Source organism: Thamnophis elegans, chromosome 15, assembly GCF_009769535.1.
Source record: "Thamnophis elegans isolate rThaEle1 chromosome 15, rThaEle1.pri, whole genome shotgun sequence".
NCBI lineage: Eukaryota > Metazoa > Chordata > Lepidosauria > Squamata > Colubridae > Thamnophis > Thamnophis elegans.
The window spans coordinates 38,302,259-38,315,326 of NC_045555.1; the positions used below are offsets into that span (position 1 = coordinate 38,302,259).

At 41.3% G+C, this 13,068-nt stretch overlaps 1 protein-coding gene across 2 annotated transcripts in view; it reads left to right on the plus strand.

Annotated features, from left to right (window-relative positions):
• Positions 1-13,068, plus strand: part of MCU (mitochondrial calcium uniporter) — a 148,974-nt gene that overhangs the window by 90,180 nt on the left and 45,726 nt on the right. The gene's annotated exons all lie outside the window — the stretch shown is intronic.

The following is a 13,068-nucleotide window of genomic DNA, read 5'->3' on the forward strand; positions in this document are numbered from 1 at the left end:
AGGTCTTCTAGTCCAACCCCTTGCTCAAGCAGAAAATCCTATAGAGAGACCGCCTCCTGCCGATCACTCCATAGACCGATTCGATCACACAGGTTAGGTCTCCTCCGGATTCCATCTGCCAGCCAATGTCGGCTGGCGGACTCCCCGGGGGAGAGCCTTCTCTGTCGCAGCTCCAGCCCTCTGGAATGATCTCCCCATGGAGATCCGGACCCTTACTATCCTCCCGGCCTTCTGCAAAGCTGTAAGTCCTGGCTGCTCCAGCAGGCCGGGGGGCTCTCGTAATATTCAGCCCCCCGGAGATTGTGACTGTTGTATATTTTAATGTTGTTTGTGTATTATTCCCCTCCCTTGTTTTATTGTAAGCCGCCCGGAGTCCTTCGGGAGTGGGCGGCATACAAATCAATAAAACTATAAACTATAACTAACTATACCATTTCAGGAAAATGGTTGTCCAAGCTTTTTTAAAAACATCCAGTGTTGGAGCACCCACAAGTTCTGGAGGCAAGTCGTTCCACCGATTAATTATTCTAACTAATTTCTCCTTAGTTCTAGGTTGCTTCTCTCCTTCATTAGTTTCCATCCATTGCTTCTTGTCCTGCCTTCAAGTGCTTTGGAAAATAAGTTTACTTCTTCTTCTTCTTTAGGGAAACCTCTGAGATATTGGAACACTGCTATCATATCACCCCTGGTTCTTCTTTTCATTCGTCTTTTCAACTACAAAAACTCAATTTCTGCAACCGTTCTTACGTTTTAAACTTCAGTCCCTTAATCATCTTTGTTGTTGTTCTTGGCACTTTTTCTAGAGTTGCAACATCTTTTTTATATCATGGCGACCAAAGCTAGATGCAATATTCCGCGTGTCCAACAATTCAGCGTAGCTGATGATCTGAAAAAACATAACTCTTAATGAGGTCTTGCTTAGAAGTCATTGGTTTGTTTAAGATATATTGCTAAGTCAGTATAAGTTTAAAGATTTAACAGTGGGTCTGTTTTGTTCTGGATCCAATCCATTAATAGTATTTTAGTGCTCCAATGGCTAGTTGAGGTGTGTTCCATTTGTGTGCAATGGATTTTACATAATATTTCTGTAATTTGATGTTCTTTATAAATAAATCCGATGAACTTTCAACAGTAGCTATAGATGGACTACAGAAATAGTAATTTTATATTTCTTTATGTTGCTTATAAGTTCAAACAGGCTGCATTGATGTAAGGAATGCAGTGTTCATATTGGTACATATAAATGCAAAATAGCATTTTTGATGGTTTCTGAAGTTTATCTTGTGGGTATTGCTGAAAAGGACCTATTCATATTCAGGATCAAAAAACATTTGCAGTAGACTATTTATATAGATGTTATGAATTCATCATATACTTATGTAAATACACTTTTTTTTTTTACGACTCGTCTACTTTTAATTTTCTTCTCTTTTTTCCTCCTCTGGAACATGCTGTTAACAGGACAAAGATATAAAACATGCTTTGATAATTAGTGTAAAGTTTAAAAATTACAAACTATTTAATTATTAAACCCTAGTTTTCTGTTTTTGGACTTATTTCTGATTCAATGTTTATCTTACTTTCTGCTTCAAGGTAAATGCAGCATCACTTAGAGCCAATGGTGGAATTATCCTAAATCAGAGAACTCTAAGTCAATAGCAATCCTTTTAACTGCGATTAATCTTTAGCCTCTATCTTCCAATTCCAGTCCCTCACAGCCTCCAAACACTTCCACTGCATCTCCTGTTTAGCCCAGAGTGCAGTTATGCAGAAGTTTCCAGTTATAGTGATAATATCTCATTTTGTGCCAAGAGATTATCTCTCAAGCTGCGTCATGTAGATATAAAATAAAATGAGGGGCCATAGCCAGAGGTAGGCTCCTACTGGTTTGGCCCGGTTCGGCCCGATTCGGCAGTGCCATAGGCGCAACCAAGGTGGCGCAGTGGTAATGCAGCACTGCAGGCTACTGCTAGATCAGCAGTTCAGCGGTTCAATCTCACCGGCTCAGGGTTGACTCAGCCTTCCATCCTTCCGAGGTGGGTAAAATGAGGACCCAGATTGTTGGGGGCAATATGCTGACTCTCTGTAAACCGCTTAGAGAGGGCTGAAAGCCCTATGAAGCGTATATAAGTCTACTGCTATTGCAACCATCTTGTTTTTGTTTCAGCACATGCATTTTTTTTACTATTGTGCATGCATGCGTACCACGCATCAAACGTGCGCGTGCCCAAAGCACGTCCCTGAGGTGACCGGCAGTAACAGAAGCCGGAAACTCACCCCTGGACGTAGCTGAATTTAAGGGCACCCAAGCCTTAATTCTTTTTACCACCTTTTTGGAATTTCAGTTAGGAAGGAACAAACAAACCAGCATTTCCAACTTCAAGCCCTCCAGGCAGTTCTTTTATATGTGGTTTCAATCTGTGTGGGTGTGTGTATGTATACACACACACACACACACACATACACACAAACACATACACACAACACACACACAACAAACAATAATGGATTAGAGAAAGAACTGAATTTTGAATCAGAAGGTTGAGGTGTGCCATTTTAAAGGGAGAATTTTATTTTATTTTCAGTTAGAGATTTTTTTTTTAAGGTAGTGAATATGGGGACGTGGCGATAAGAAAAAGAAATATTTGAAATTATTTCATTTTGCATCACTGGAATGACTGACAATTTAATTACTCATTCTCCTTATGTTTTTACAATAAAATGTAGAATCAAAAGTAAAACCTTAGATACCAATAATGTATTTAAAGAAGCAGTTACATTCATTTCATTTATTGTTACTAATTCTAAATCTTACATCGCCTTTCCATATCTGAAAAGGCTATTTTGGTTAAAATCATTTTGATTTAAACTGCAGTGCTTCTTAAGTATTAGCAAACTATCATTTGTTACTTATGCATGCCTTTAATGATGTATTGAAGCTTAATTTGATGCTCAAGTTTCCAGGGAGTATATTCCCTTGGACTCATGGAGAGCTTCTTTGGCGTTGATATCAAAAAGATCATGCTGTTAGATAAAGCAACTTCAGAGATTCGATTTAGTGGTGACCGTAGGGATTATTATTGATTCAGAAAGAACTGAAAGTGGGTGTATATAGCCTGATAGCACAACATATTTTTAACTAGAAATAGCACATTCTTTAGTTAAGGCCTAATGTTTTGATAAGAGGATGCCTACATATTTCTTCTTCTTCTTCTTCTCTCTTCTTTCTTCTCTTCTTCTTCTTCTTCTTCTCTTCTTCTTCTTCTTTCTTCTTCTTCTTCTCCTCCTCCTCCTCCTCCTCCTCCTCCTCCTCCTCTCCTCCTCCTCCTCCTTCCCCTCCTCCTCATTATTATCATCATGATCATGTAGTTTGATGAAAGAAGGACAAGGGGTACATGATATCAGTGTTCCAATATCTCAGGGGCTGCCACAAAGAAGAGGGAGTCAAGCTATTCTCCAAAGCATCTGAGGGGCAGGACAAGCAGCAATGGGTGAAAACTAATCAAGGAGAGAAGCAACCTAGAACTGTGGAGACATTTCCTGACAGTTGGAACAATTAATTAGTGGAACAACTTGCCTCCAGAAGTTGTAAATGCTCCAACACTGGAAGTTTTTAAGAAGAGATTGGATAAACATTTGTCTGAAATGTTATAGTGTTTCCTGCCTAAGCAGGGGGTTGGATTGGAAGACCTCAAGGTCAACTCTGTTTATTCTATTCTACCCTGTTTCCCTGAAAATAAAACTTCCCCGGATAATGTCCTCCCTGAAAATATTGCAAACACAGCAGCAACCATGAGGTGACCATGCTCGCCACCTCCTGCATCCCAAAAATAATAAGACCTCCTGAAAATAAGGCCAAGCGCTTATTTCGGGGTCAAAAGAAATAAAACTTATGTCTTATGCTCGGGGAAACACAGTATTCTGTTCTGTTCTACTCCTACTCCTACTCCTACACTGCTCTGCTCTGTTCTACTCTACTCTACTCTACTCTACTCAGTGAGCAGTGTCAGCCTGCAATACTGCATTCTAACCATTGCGCCACCATGGCTCCTCAATATTTTGATGTTTGGTTTTCTCTTTTGGTTTTGTTTTTGTGCTTTTTAAAAATATCTCTAGGATAGTTAGCCAAGAGCCAAGGTGGCGCAGTGGTTAAATGCAGCACTGCAGGCTACTGCTAGATCAGCAGGTCAGCGGTTCAAATCTCACCGGCTCAGGGTGACTCAGCCTTCCATCCTTCCGAGGTGGGTAAAATTGAGGACCCAGATTGTTGGGGGCAATATGCTGACTCTCTGTAAACCGCTTAGAGAGGCCTGAAAGGCCTATGAAGCGGTATATAAGTCTACTGCTATTGCTATTGCTATGCTATTTTATGCATTGATTTCAAGTTATGTTCTGATTTTAGGTATGCATTGTTGATTATTTTGGGCATAAACAGAAGTGCACCTCAGCTATCATCGGTTGCTCAGTTTTTCAACCATGTTAATTGTGCTACTTTCCATCTATTTGGAAAACAGCGATTTGATCTTCACCAAATGCAGCAAGGGCATCTTCTATGCATGAAAGGCATTAGCAGCTCATTAGTGAAACCTGACTAAAGAGTTGTCATTATGGTGTTGGAGAGCAACAGCATACCTCAGCTATTTTAAGGTTAAGTTTATCCTGATGAGCATGTGGGGGAAAGAGAAAAAGAGTATGTGTAAAATAAGCTATTATTTAGAGCCCGGCTATAGATAGAAGATTGTACGAGGTGTTTGAACACTTTCATTTTTCAATAATTACTAACTGAAGCTTCTATTGGAGAAATTTTCCTACTTCTACGTGCATTTTGTACTCATAGGTTGTGGCAATAGTACTTGTACTTGTACTACTTGTACTTGACGCCTCTTCACCCATCGTGGGTATAGGCGACTTCCATGGAAATTTGACGCCACTGTTTTCGGTCCTGGGCTAGGGTTGTCAGGTGGTGCAGCCAGTCGCTATTATATGATTTTCGGCTAAGATTGAATGGGCGCATGACTATATCTTCGGCTTCCGTTTGAAGTGACGCAGAGTGGTTAGACGAACACCTCCTTTTGGCCGTTCCAGGTCGGACCAGGCTCTGCAAGCAGGGAAATTTTTGGGATTCGATTTTCTGGCATTCTCAATGTATGGCCTAGCCAGCGCCAGCGTCTAAGTTTCTATAATGGCAGATACATTTTCATTGATATCACATCTTCGGCGGATTTCAGCATTGGATATTCTTTCAGAGTATTGTGGCAATAGTAGTGAAAATTCATAGCTTGGGGTTGGCATGTAGTAATGCTAGAGCAGGGGTGTCAAACTCACGTCGTCACTGCAAACATCACGTGACACATCAGGACTTCCCCCCTTCGCTAAACCGAGCGTGGGCGTGGCCAACATGTGAGACATTTGGCCCTGGCCCATGAGTTTGACAGCCCTGTGCTAGAGTTTTCTGATTTTCCGTTAAGTTTTATGGGTGGTTAATAATACTTGTCTCTCAAGCTTGGTTTTATTGATGGCGATATTTCACTTGCTGTCCTAAGTAATAATAGCAGCATCTTTCTTGGGGCAGTATTTAAAGGGAAGGCTGTGAGTTACCAGTGCAATCTTGTTTTAAAACAAAAATTAAGGACATTTTCCCCTACAAATATTGCCAGCAAGCGTAAATATAAATTGAAATGAGGTGAGAACTGACTATGTAAATTACATTGTAATATCTCCTTCTTTTACATATAACCCAAAATATTCTGTTTACTCTTCTCTGGCAGATTATTATTGAGCAGGCAGTTTACTGTTCAACTTTTACTTGTTGTAGCCTTCATTTATTAATCCAACCATTACTTTAGAAACAGGTTTTGTGTGAATTTAGAAGTAACATGGGTTTTCTGTTTTAAAATTCATTCCCAAGAACATTTCTGAAGAAGGAGATTGTTATGCAATGAGTAGGATATTCATTATTTCTTCAGTATCTATCTCTCTAGTGAAAGCTTGTGGCTCTTCATACATTTCCTTTTTTGGGCATAGATGTATGCTGTGTAATATTCCTGAATATCTTTGAATCAGCTGGGATATTATTTTGTGTGTGTGTGTTTCATCCCTAATCTGATACTGGCTCTTATTTTGTGTTGATTAAAAAGAATGGAAATCTTAATAGCAACGTTGTATCTCTTTGAACAAATGAATTAAAAATTGGAGAGTACAGGAGGACAATTATGGTTGTTTGTTGAATTTTATTTGCTGCCCATCCCATAGTTCAGCTAGTCCATAGTTCATCCCATAGTTCAGCTAGTCAGAATGCGGCCAGCACGAGCGATTGTGGGTGCGCCTCGTTTCACCCACGTAACACCTATCCTCCGCGAGCTGCACTGGCTACCTGTTGATCTCCGGGTACGCTTCAAGGTGCTAGTTGTCACCTACAAAGCCCTTCATGGTATTGGATCTGGGTACTTGAGAGACCGCCCTACTGCCAATTACCTCCACTCGACCAATTAGATCCCACAGATTAGGCCTCCTCCGAGTCCATCAGCCAGTCAATGTCGACTGGCACACCACGCAGAGGAGGGCCTTCTCTGTGGCAGCTCCGACCCTGTGGAACGAACTCCCCGTGGAGATCGTACCCTCACCACCCTCCAGACCTTCCGCACAGCCCTCAAAACCTGGCTGTCCCGACAGGCCTGGGGCTAAAGACCTTTAACCCTACCCGAATAGTATGAATGTTGTGCTTTTAACGATATATTGTCCTATATGTAACTGGTTTGTCCTACCCCTCCCCTTGAACTGTGAGCCGCCTGAGTCCCCCCAGGGAAAAGGGCGGCATACAATATTAATAAATACCAAATACCAATAGTCTCTTGTTTTTTGTTTGTTTATTTGTGTTAGATTCTAGTTTTTCTAATCATGGGAATCATGGGAAGGGAGTCCTTGGCAGAATCTTGTTCCATTATTGTCTAACCCAGTGGTTCCCAAACTTGGCAACTTTAAGACTTGTGGACTTCAACTCCCAGAATTCTCCAGCCAGCTCTGCTCTGCTGGCTGGAGAATTCTGGGAGTTGAAGTCCACAAGTCTTAAAGTTGCCAAGTTGGGAACCACTGGTCTAACCTACCTGCTTGTGTTTAATGGTAAACATTTTTTACTTTTAACCTTTAAAGGACAGGCTTGTGGTAGTTTAGTCAAGTTTTATTTATAGTTCCATAGCAGAAAGTTTTCTTAGATTATTTCCTTGTGTTTATGGACAAATATGGCAAAAAGCGTCCCTATTTATATTTATGTTTTCTAGCCACCTGTCTTCCACGTTTACTTATTTGAATTTTGTTGATTAAGTAACTAATTTGCTGAATTTTGAAAAAGTTGTATGAAGTCTGAATCTATAAGAATCCTATGTCAATGAACTACAGCTCTTTCACATTTTGAAGGACTACCATCTCACTGGCTTTTATCCCCTAAATAGATTTAAATGAAGACGACTTTTGGTTTTTGCTGTAATTTGGAGAAAGATTTATAGGAAACTAAGTTAACTTCAAGAGCAGTTTGGTGTAATGATTAAGGCATCAGCTAGAAACTGGGAAATTGAGTTCTAGTCCTCCTGGACCCACAGCTGACCTTCGAACATCATTTGTCGGCTGTGACCAGGGGGGCATTTGCCCAGGTTCGCCTGGTACACCAGTTGCGTCCCTACCTAGCCGGGAGGCCCCTCACAACAGTCACTCGTGCCCTTGTGACCTCTAGGCTGGAATACTGCAATGTGCTCTACATGGGGCTGCCCTTGAAGAGCATTCGGCGACTTCAGCTAGTCCAGAATGCGGCCGCAGCGAGCGATTGTGGGTGCACCTCGCTTCACCCACGTAACACCTATCCTCCGTGAGCTGCACTGGCTGCCTGTCGATCTCCGGGTGCGCTTCAAGGTGCTACTTATCACCTATAAATCCTCTCCATGGTAGTGGGCCTGGGTACTGAGAGACCGCTACTGCCAATTACCTCCACTAGGACCGATCCGATCGCATCGATTAGGCCTCCTCCGAATTCCATCTTCCAGCCAGTGCAGACTGGCAACTACCGGAGGAGAGCCTTCTCGGTGGCTGCTCTGACCCTCTGGAACGAACTCCCCGTGGAGATTCGGACCCTCGCCACCCTCCAATCCTTCCGCGCCGCTTTAAAGATCTGGCTGTCCCCGGCTGGCCTGGGGTTAAGATTTTAACCCCACCCGAATTGTATGACTGTTGTGCTTTCTTTTAATAGTTGTATTGTCTCATGTTGGAATACTGTTTGTCTTGCCCCCCCACCCTTCTGAATTGTGAGCCGCCCTGAGTCCCCCCAGGGAAAAGGGCGGCATACAAATAAAGGAAAGTAAAAAAAGTAGTCCCCACCTTAGGCAGAGAGCCAGCTGAATGACCTTTGGCCAGTCCCTTTATCCTCAGCCGTAGGAAAGAGGTAATGGCAGACCACTTTTGAGAAAGCTTGCCAAGAAACTGAGGGATTTTGTCCAGGCAGTGTCTGAACACCAGACATGACTGAAAAGAAGGAGAGAGAGAAGGAGAAAGAGAAAGAGAAAGAGAAAGAGAAGGAAGAAGAAAGAAGAAAGGAAGGAAAAAGAAAAAAGAAAAAAAAGAAAAAAGAAAAGAAAAAGAGGAGGAGGTGGTGCTGGTTGCTGGTGCTGGTGCTGGTGCTGGTGCTGGTGCTGGTACACTTCATTTGACTGTAATCCAAGGGAGCCATAACAATAAGTATTGGTTGTTAACGAAGTGAAGCCTTCTTTAGGGAGACTAGGATATGCAGCAAGGACATATTCTCTTTCCATACACAGATGTTAGCAGCTCATTAGTGAAAGTTGACTGACCACTGCCTATGTGATGTAGAGCAGCATTAGCCAGCTATTTTAGGATTGAGTTTATCCTGGGGAGCATGTGGAAGAGAAAGACTATATGTAAAAATAATCATTATTTAGACTCAGGATATAAGGGACGGGTTACATGTACGTTTTATTTTTCAGTGATTTAGAGAAGGAAGCTCAGCAGTGCCATCTGCTATCAGCTACAAAATGATATCAGGTGGTATCATGACATTCTGCACAAATCACATCATTTAATGTAGTTCAGGATAATCACCTATCACCCCCCGTTGAGCTCAATCCACCTCGGCAGATGCCTTTGAATGTTGCCTTTTGGGATGCTGGTGTGGCCTTCTATCACACCAAAAGCTAACGCAACCTCCAAGCCATCTGCAATGCTGTTTGAATAGAAAGGATTGTACCTCTAGAAAATCAGAAATCATATCTTTGAAAAAAAAATCTTTAGGGTAGGGGTATCTGACCTTGGTAACTTTAACACTTGTGGACTTCAACTCCCATGCTGGCTGGGGAAATTCTGGGAGTTGAAGTACGTAAGTCTAAAGTGGCCAAAGTTGGCATCCTACTCTAGGGCAGGGGTGTTAAACTTAAGACCCAGAGGCAAGATCCAGCCCAAGGGGTGCTTTGTTTTTTGTTTTTATTATTAACAACATGTCAAATACACACACACACGCACACAACTTAGACGTACACCACATTCAGTGGTGGGTTTCAAAATTGTTTGAACCTATTCTGTGGGTGTGGCCTCCTTGTGGAGTGGCTTGCCGCCCATGTGACCGGATATGAAGATGCCGACGACACTTGTCAGAACCACCTTAAATTACCTCACACACAGCACTGGCATGCATAAGAATATGATATGTTTTTTAAAAGGCATCTTTGGTTTGCGTTTAAAACAACTTCAACACACGCAATGTTCTTGATTGCACCACAAACGCAGTAGTCATCCTTACCTTTCACAGAGGCACTGAGTTTTATAAATAGGAGCATGATAGTGTAGAATAATCATATCCAAGGACCAGTGGTGGGTTTCAAACATTTTGGAACCTCTTCTGTAGGTGTGGCCTGCTTTCCGGGTCCACTGGTGGAACTTCTTCCAACGGTTTGGTAGATTTGACAAACCAGTTCTACCGAATAGGTGCGAACTGGTAGGAACCACCTCTGACCACATTTACATAATACAATACGAACAGGAGCCTCCTGTTCTTTCTAATAGCAATTATCAATCAAGGGGTACTTTGATTTGCCCGCAGGGCCTCTCTAGAAACAATGAAGGACCATCCCACGGTGCTTCTGCCAGTGAAAACGGAGCTCAGGGGGGCCATGGCAGCCAAAAACGGAGCTTGGGAGCCCGTTTTCACTGGTAGAGGGCTTGGGCCACCACACCTGACATGAGTGATGTCGAGCTGGCCACACCCACCCCAGCCCCGAAGATCAAACACAACCTGTGATGCACAACCCTCAACAAAATCGAGTTTGACACCCCTGCTTAAGGATTTCTGCATTTTCCTGGAGAGAAAGTAATAATAAACCTTCATTCCATCAAATCACCTGAAACTAATGATCAGATTACTTCCATTGATGAACTTAGATTTATTATTTGGAGGAGGCATTCGTGAGATAGTTATTTTCCCATTGCCATTAATGGATTTTTTTTCAACATCTGAGGGAATGATGTTATGCTTGCCCTAATCAAAGATAATTAAAATGGCATCAATTTAAAATTAAAATGTTTTCTATTGTCCTCTTGAGTCAAATTTAGGTTAAAAATATTTGAATTTCCAATATCTTTCCACCCAGATTAATGTTTCGGGGCCCAGGCATAGATAAATGTATATATTATTAGAACTGAAGGGTTTTTCTGCTGATGAGAAGGGGTTAGAGAAATTAAAAGAAAAGTAGAGGACAATGCTTCTGCTAAGCCAAATTTCATTCCACATGCTTTAAATGTTGCAATGGGATGAAATCACTGGTTAAAGGAGTGGGATGAGGTAAGACATCCCAGCATGGAGTATCTCCAGAGGGATGAACTTTCATAGACCAGGGAAGCCTTATCTACTGGTTCCCAAGGAAATGCAGCCAGTTAGGTGAGATTCTTGTAATATAGTTGAATCTATGCTTTTGCCTATTCATAAAGCTGTTCTGGTTCTTAGCTATTGACACATAACCATGTTTTTTGGCAATAAGACAGAAGTGATTGCTGCTGCTTTGTTCCAGGATATATTTTAAATTGCAGTTCTAGCCTACAGCTTTGGAATTTCCTAGTGGTGCCCCACCCAAATATTACCCAGGTTTTACCATTGATTGTTCAAGATTAGCCCAGGTGGTTAGGTGTTGTTTCTTGTTGGTACAGCAGTGAATTAATGTTTATGTATGATGGAAACAGTGAACTGTAACTCTGAGTAATAGGTGGAAAGACGTGGATGAGGTACTGAAAGTTCGTTTTATTTATTTAGGTGGGGGAAATATAATTCGATGCCATTTTAAGAGAAATTTTATAAATTATGGAAAAATAATCACAGGTCACCTCTTATATAATTTCAGTGCAGTTATTCATATAGGGCAATAGGAAAATGCCCACCGACGTGACCCTTTCAACTGATTCTGAAAGTTGGTAAAGAAAGTAAACTTTTTTTTTAAGTAATATTTTTAAATCAAATCTTGTTAAGGCTAAAAGGCTGGCAGTAACATTGTGTTCATAAGTCAGCATCATCTACTTTTAATGACCCCATAATCCCTTGTGGGGTGAAGTCTGGGCAACTGAATGGAGCTCAGTGTTTACTGGCCAGATGCCCTTCCTATCGGCAATGCAGAGTTTTTTCAGCAGATACATTGTCATGTGCCTAGAAATATCAGCTGGTTTTAACTTTAGCCCAAAACAAATGAGTAACACCCAAGAATGAACAGTAAACAAGTAGATTTATTTATATGAAAGAATATATAGATCAGAGACTTTAAAAGAAAAATAAATTCCTGGAAATCCAGCACCTGGTTTAAATGTTGAAAGAATCATAAGAGAAGAGGATTCATATAATAAGGCTCGGTGCAAGTGTAGATCCTTGAATGGGTCAAAATGTTTAATTGCGAAAGAAGGCGGGGCTTAGCAGTGAGAAGACGGAGTTTCAGGCTATTCTGAAATTCCTCTATTCCGAAGGATTTTGGACGGGTTCTTTGAACTCTAGCTGTCCCGGAGACGACAGTGAAGGTGAGGAGAGACCCAGGACCTCAGAGACACCCGCAAAGTCTCGGGGGGGGGGTATTAACTCCTCATGCCAATTCCTTTCTGGATTAGCTGCGTGCTAACTGAAACGCAGGTTGCCCCTAGAATGGCAGAAGTGATGTCATCTGGTAAGCTGATTTTATTATTCAAGAGAGACTGTCCGCGCTAAAAGCCTAAACTAATTGAAACCATAAAATAGAAGAATCTAGCGGCGAATTGGTCTTTTTTTAATGGATTTATGGCTGGTGGCTACCTTATTTCTTAAATGCTTCAAGGAATGCTTCAGCAACCCCCCTCACTGACTCTTTTTAAGTGGATCGTAAAGTCAACTTTCTACTAATTAGCCTGTCACGATCTGACATCTTTACTACCTGGCTGTGTTTACGATCAGATAAGATTGCACAGTTTTCAGCGTGTTTATATTTGGAATTTCTAACTGCGACACATCATGGCGTCTGAAGCCTCATTTCAGATTCTTTTTTCCGCATGTCAAGAGCTTTTTGACTCTTTTCAGAAATTGGAAAGAAAATTGGATCATATGATTTTAAAATATGAAGGAAAAACTGAGATTGTTGAATGTTTGAATGTTCCTGAAATACAAATGGAAAATGTGAGAAATGGCGTCTGGTCTATCTCAGAGGAAGAAAGGAGGGGGGGAGCCATAAAGAAGATTCATTTAAAGAGACAGAGTGCAGGAGAAATGGAAACCACCCTGGAGAATTAAAGTCAATCTGAAAAATTTTACAAGCCCGGGACAACATTATTATTTCATCACTGACATTCAGAGCCAAAGGTGCGAAGATATTTTTGTTTGGACTTGCTTATAAAAACATTTGGTAAATTTATTCAACGAATGGCAACTGGATTAAGAATATTTTGCTGTTGGAGGGACACAGGCTGACAGATGCAAGAATATAATTTAAAATTAGCCTGATTATTTTAATTTGTAATAGATATAGCTGAATAATAATTGATATTGATGGTAATGTATATAATGTGGAACTG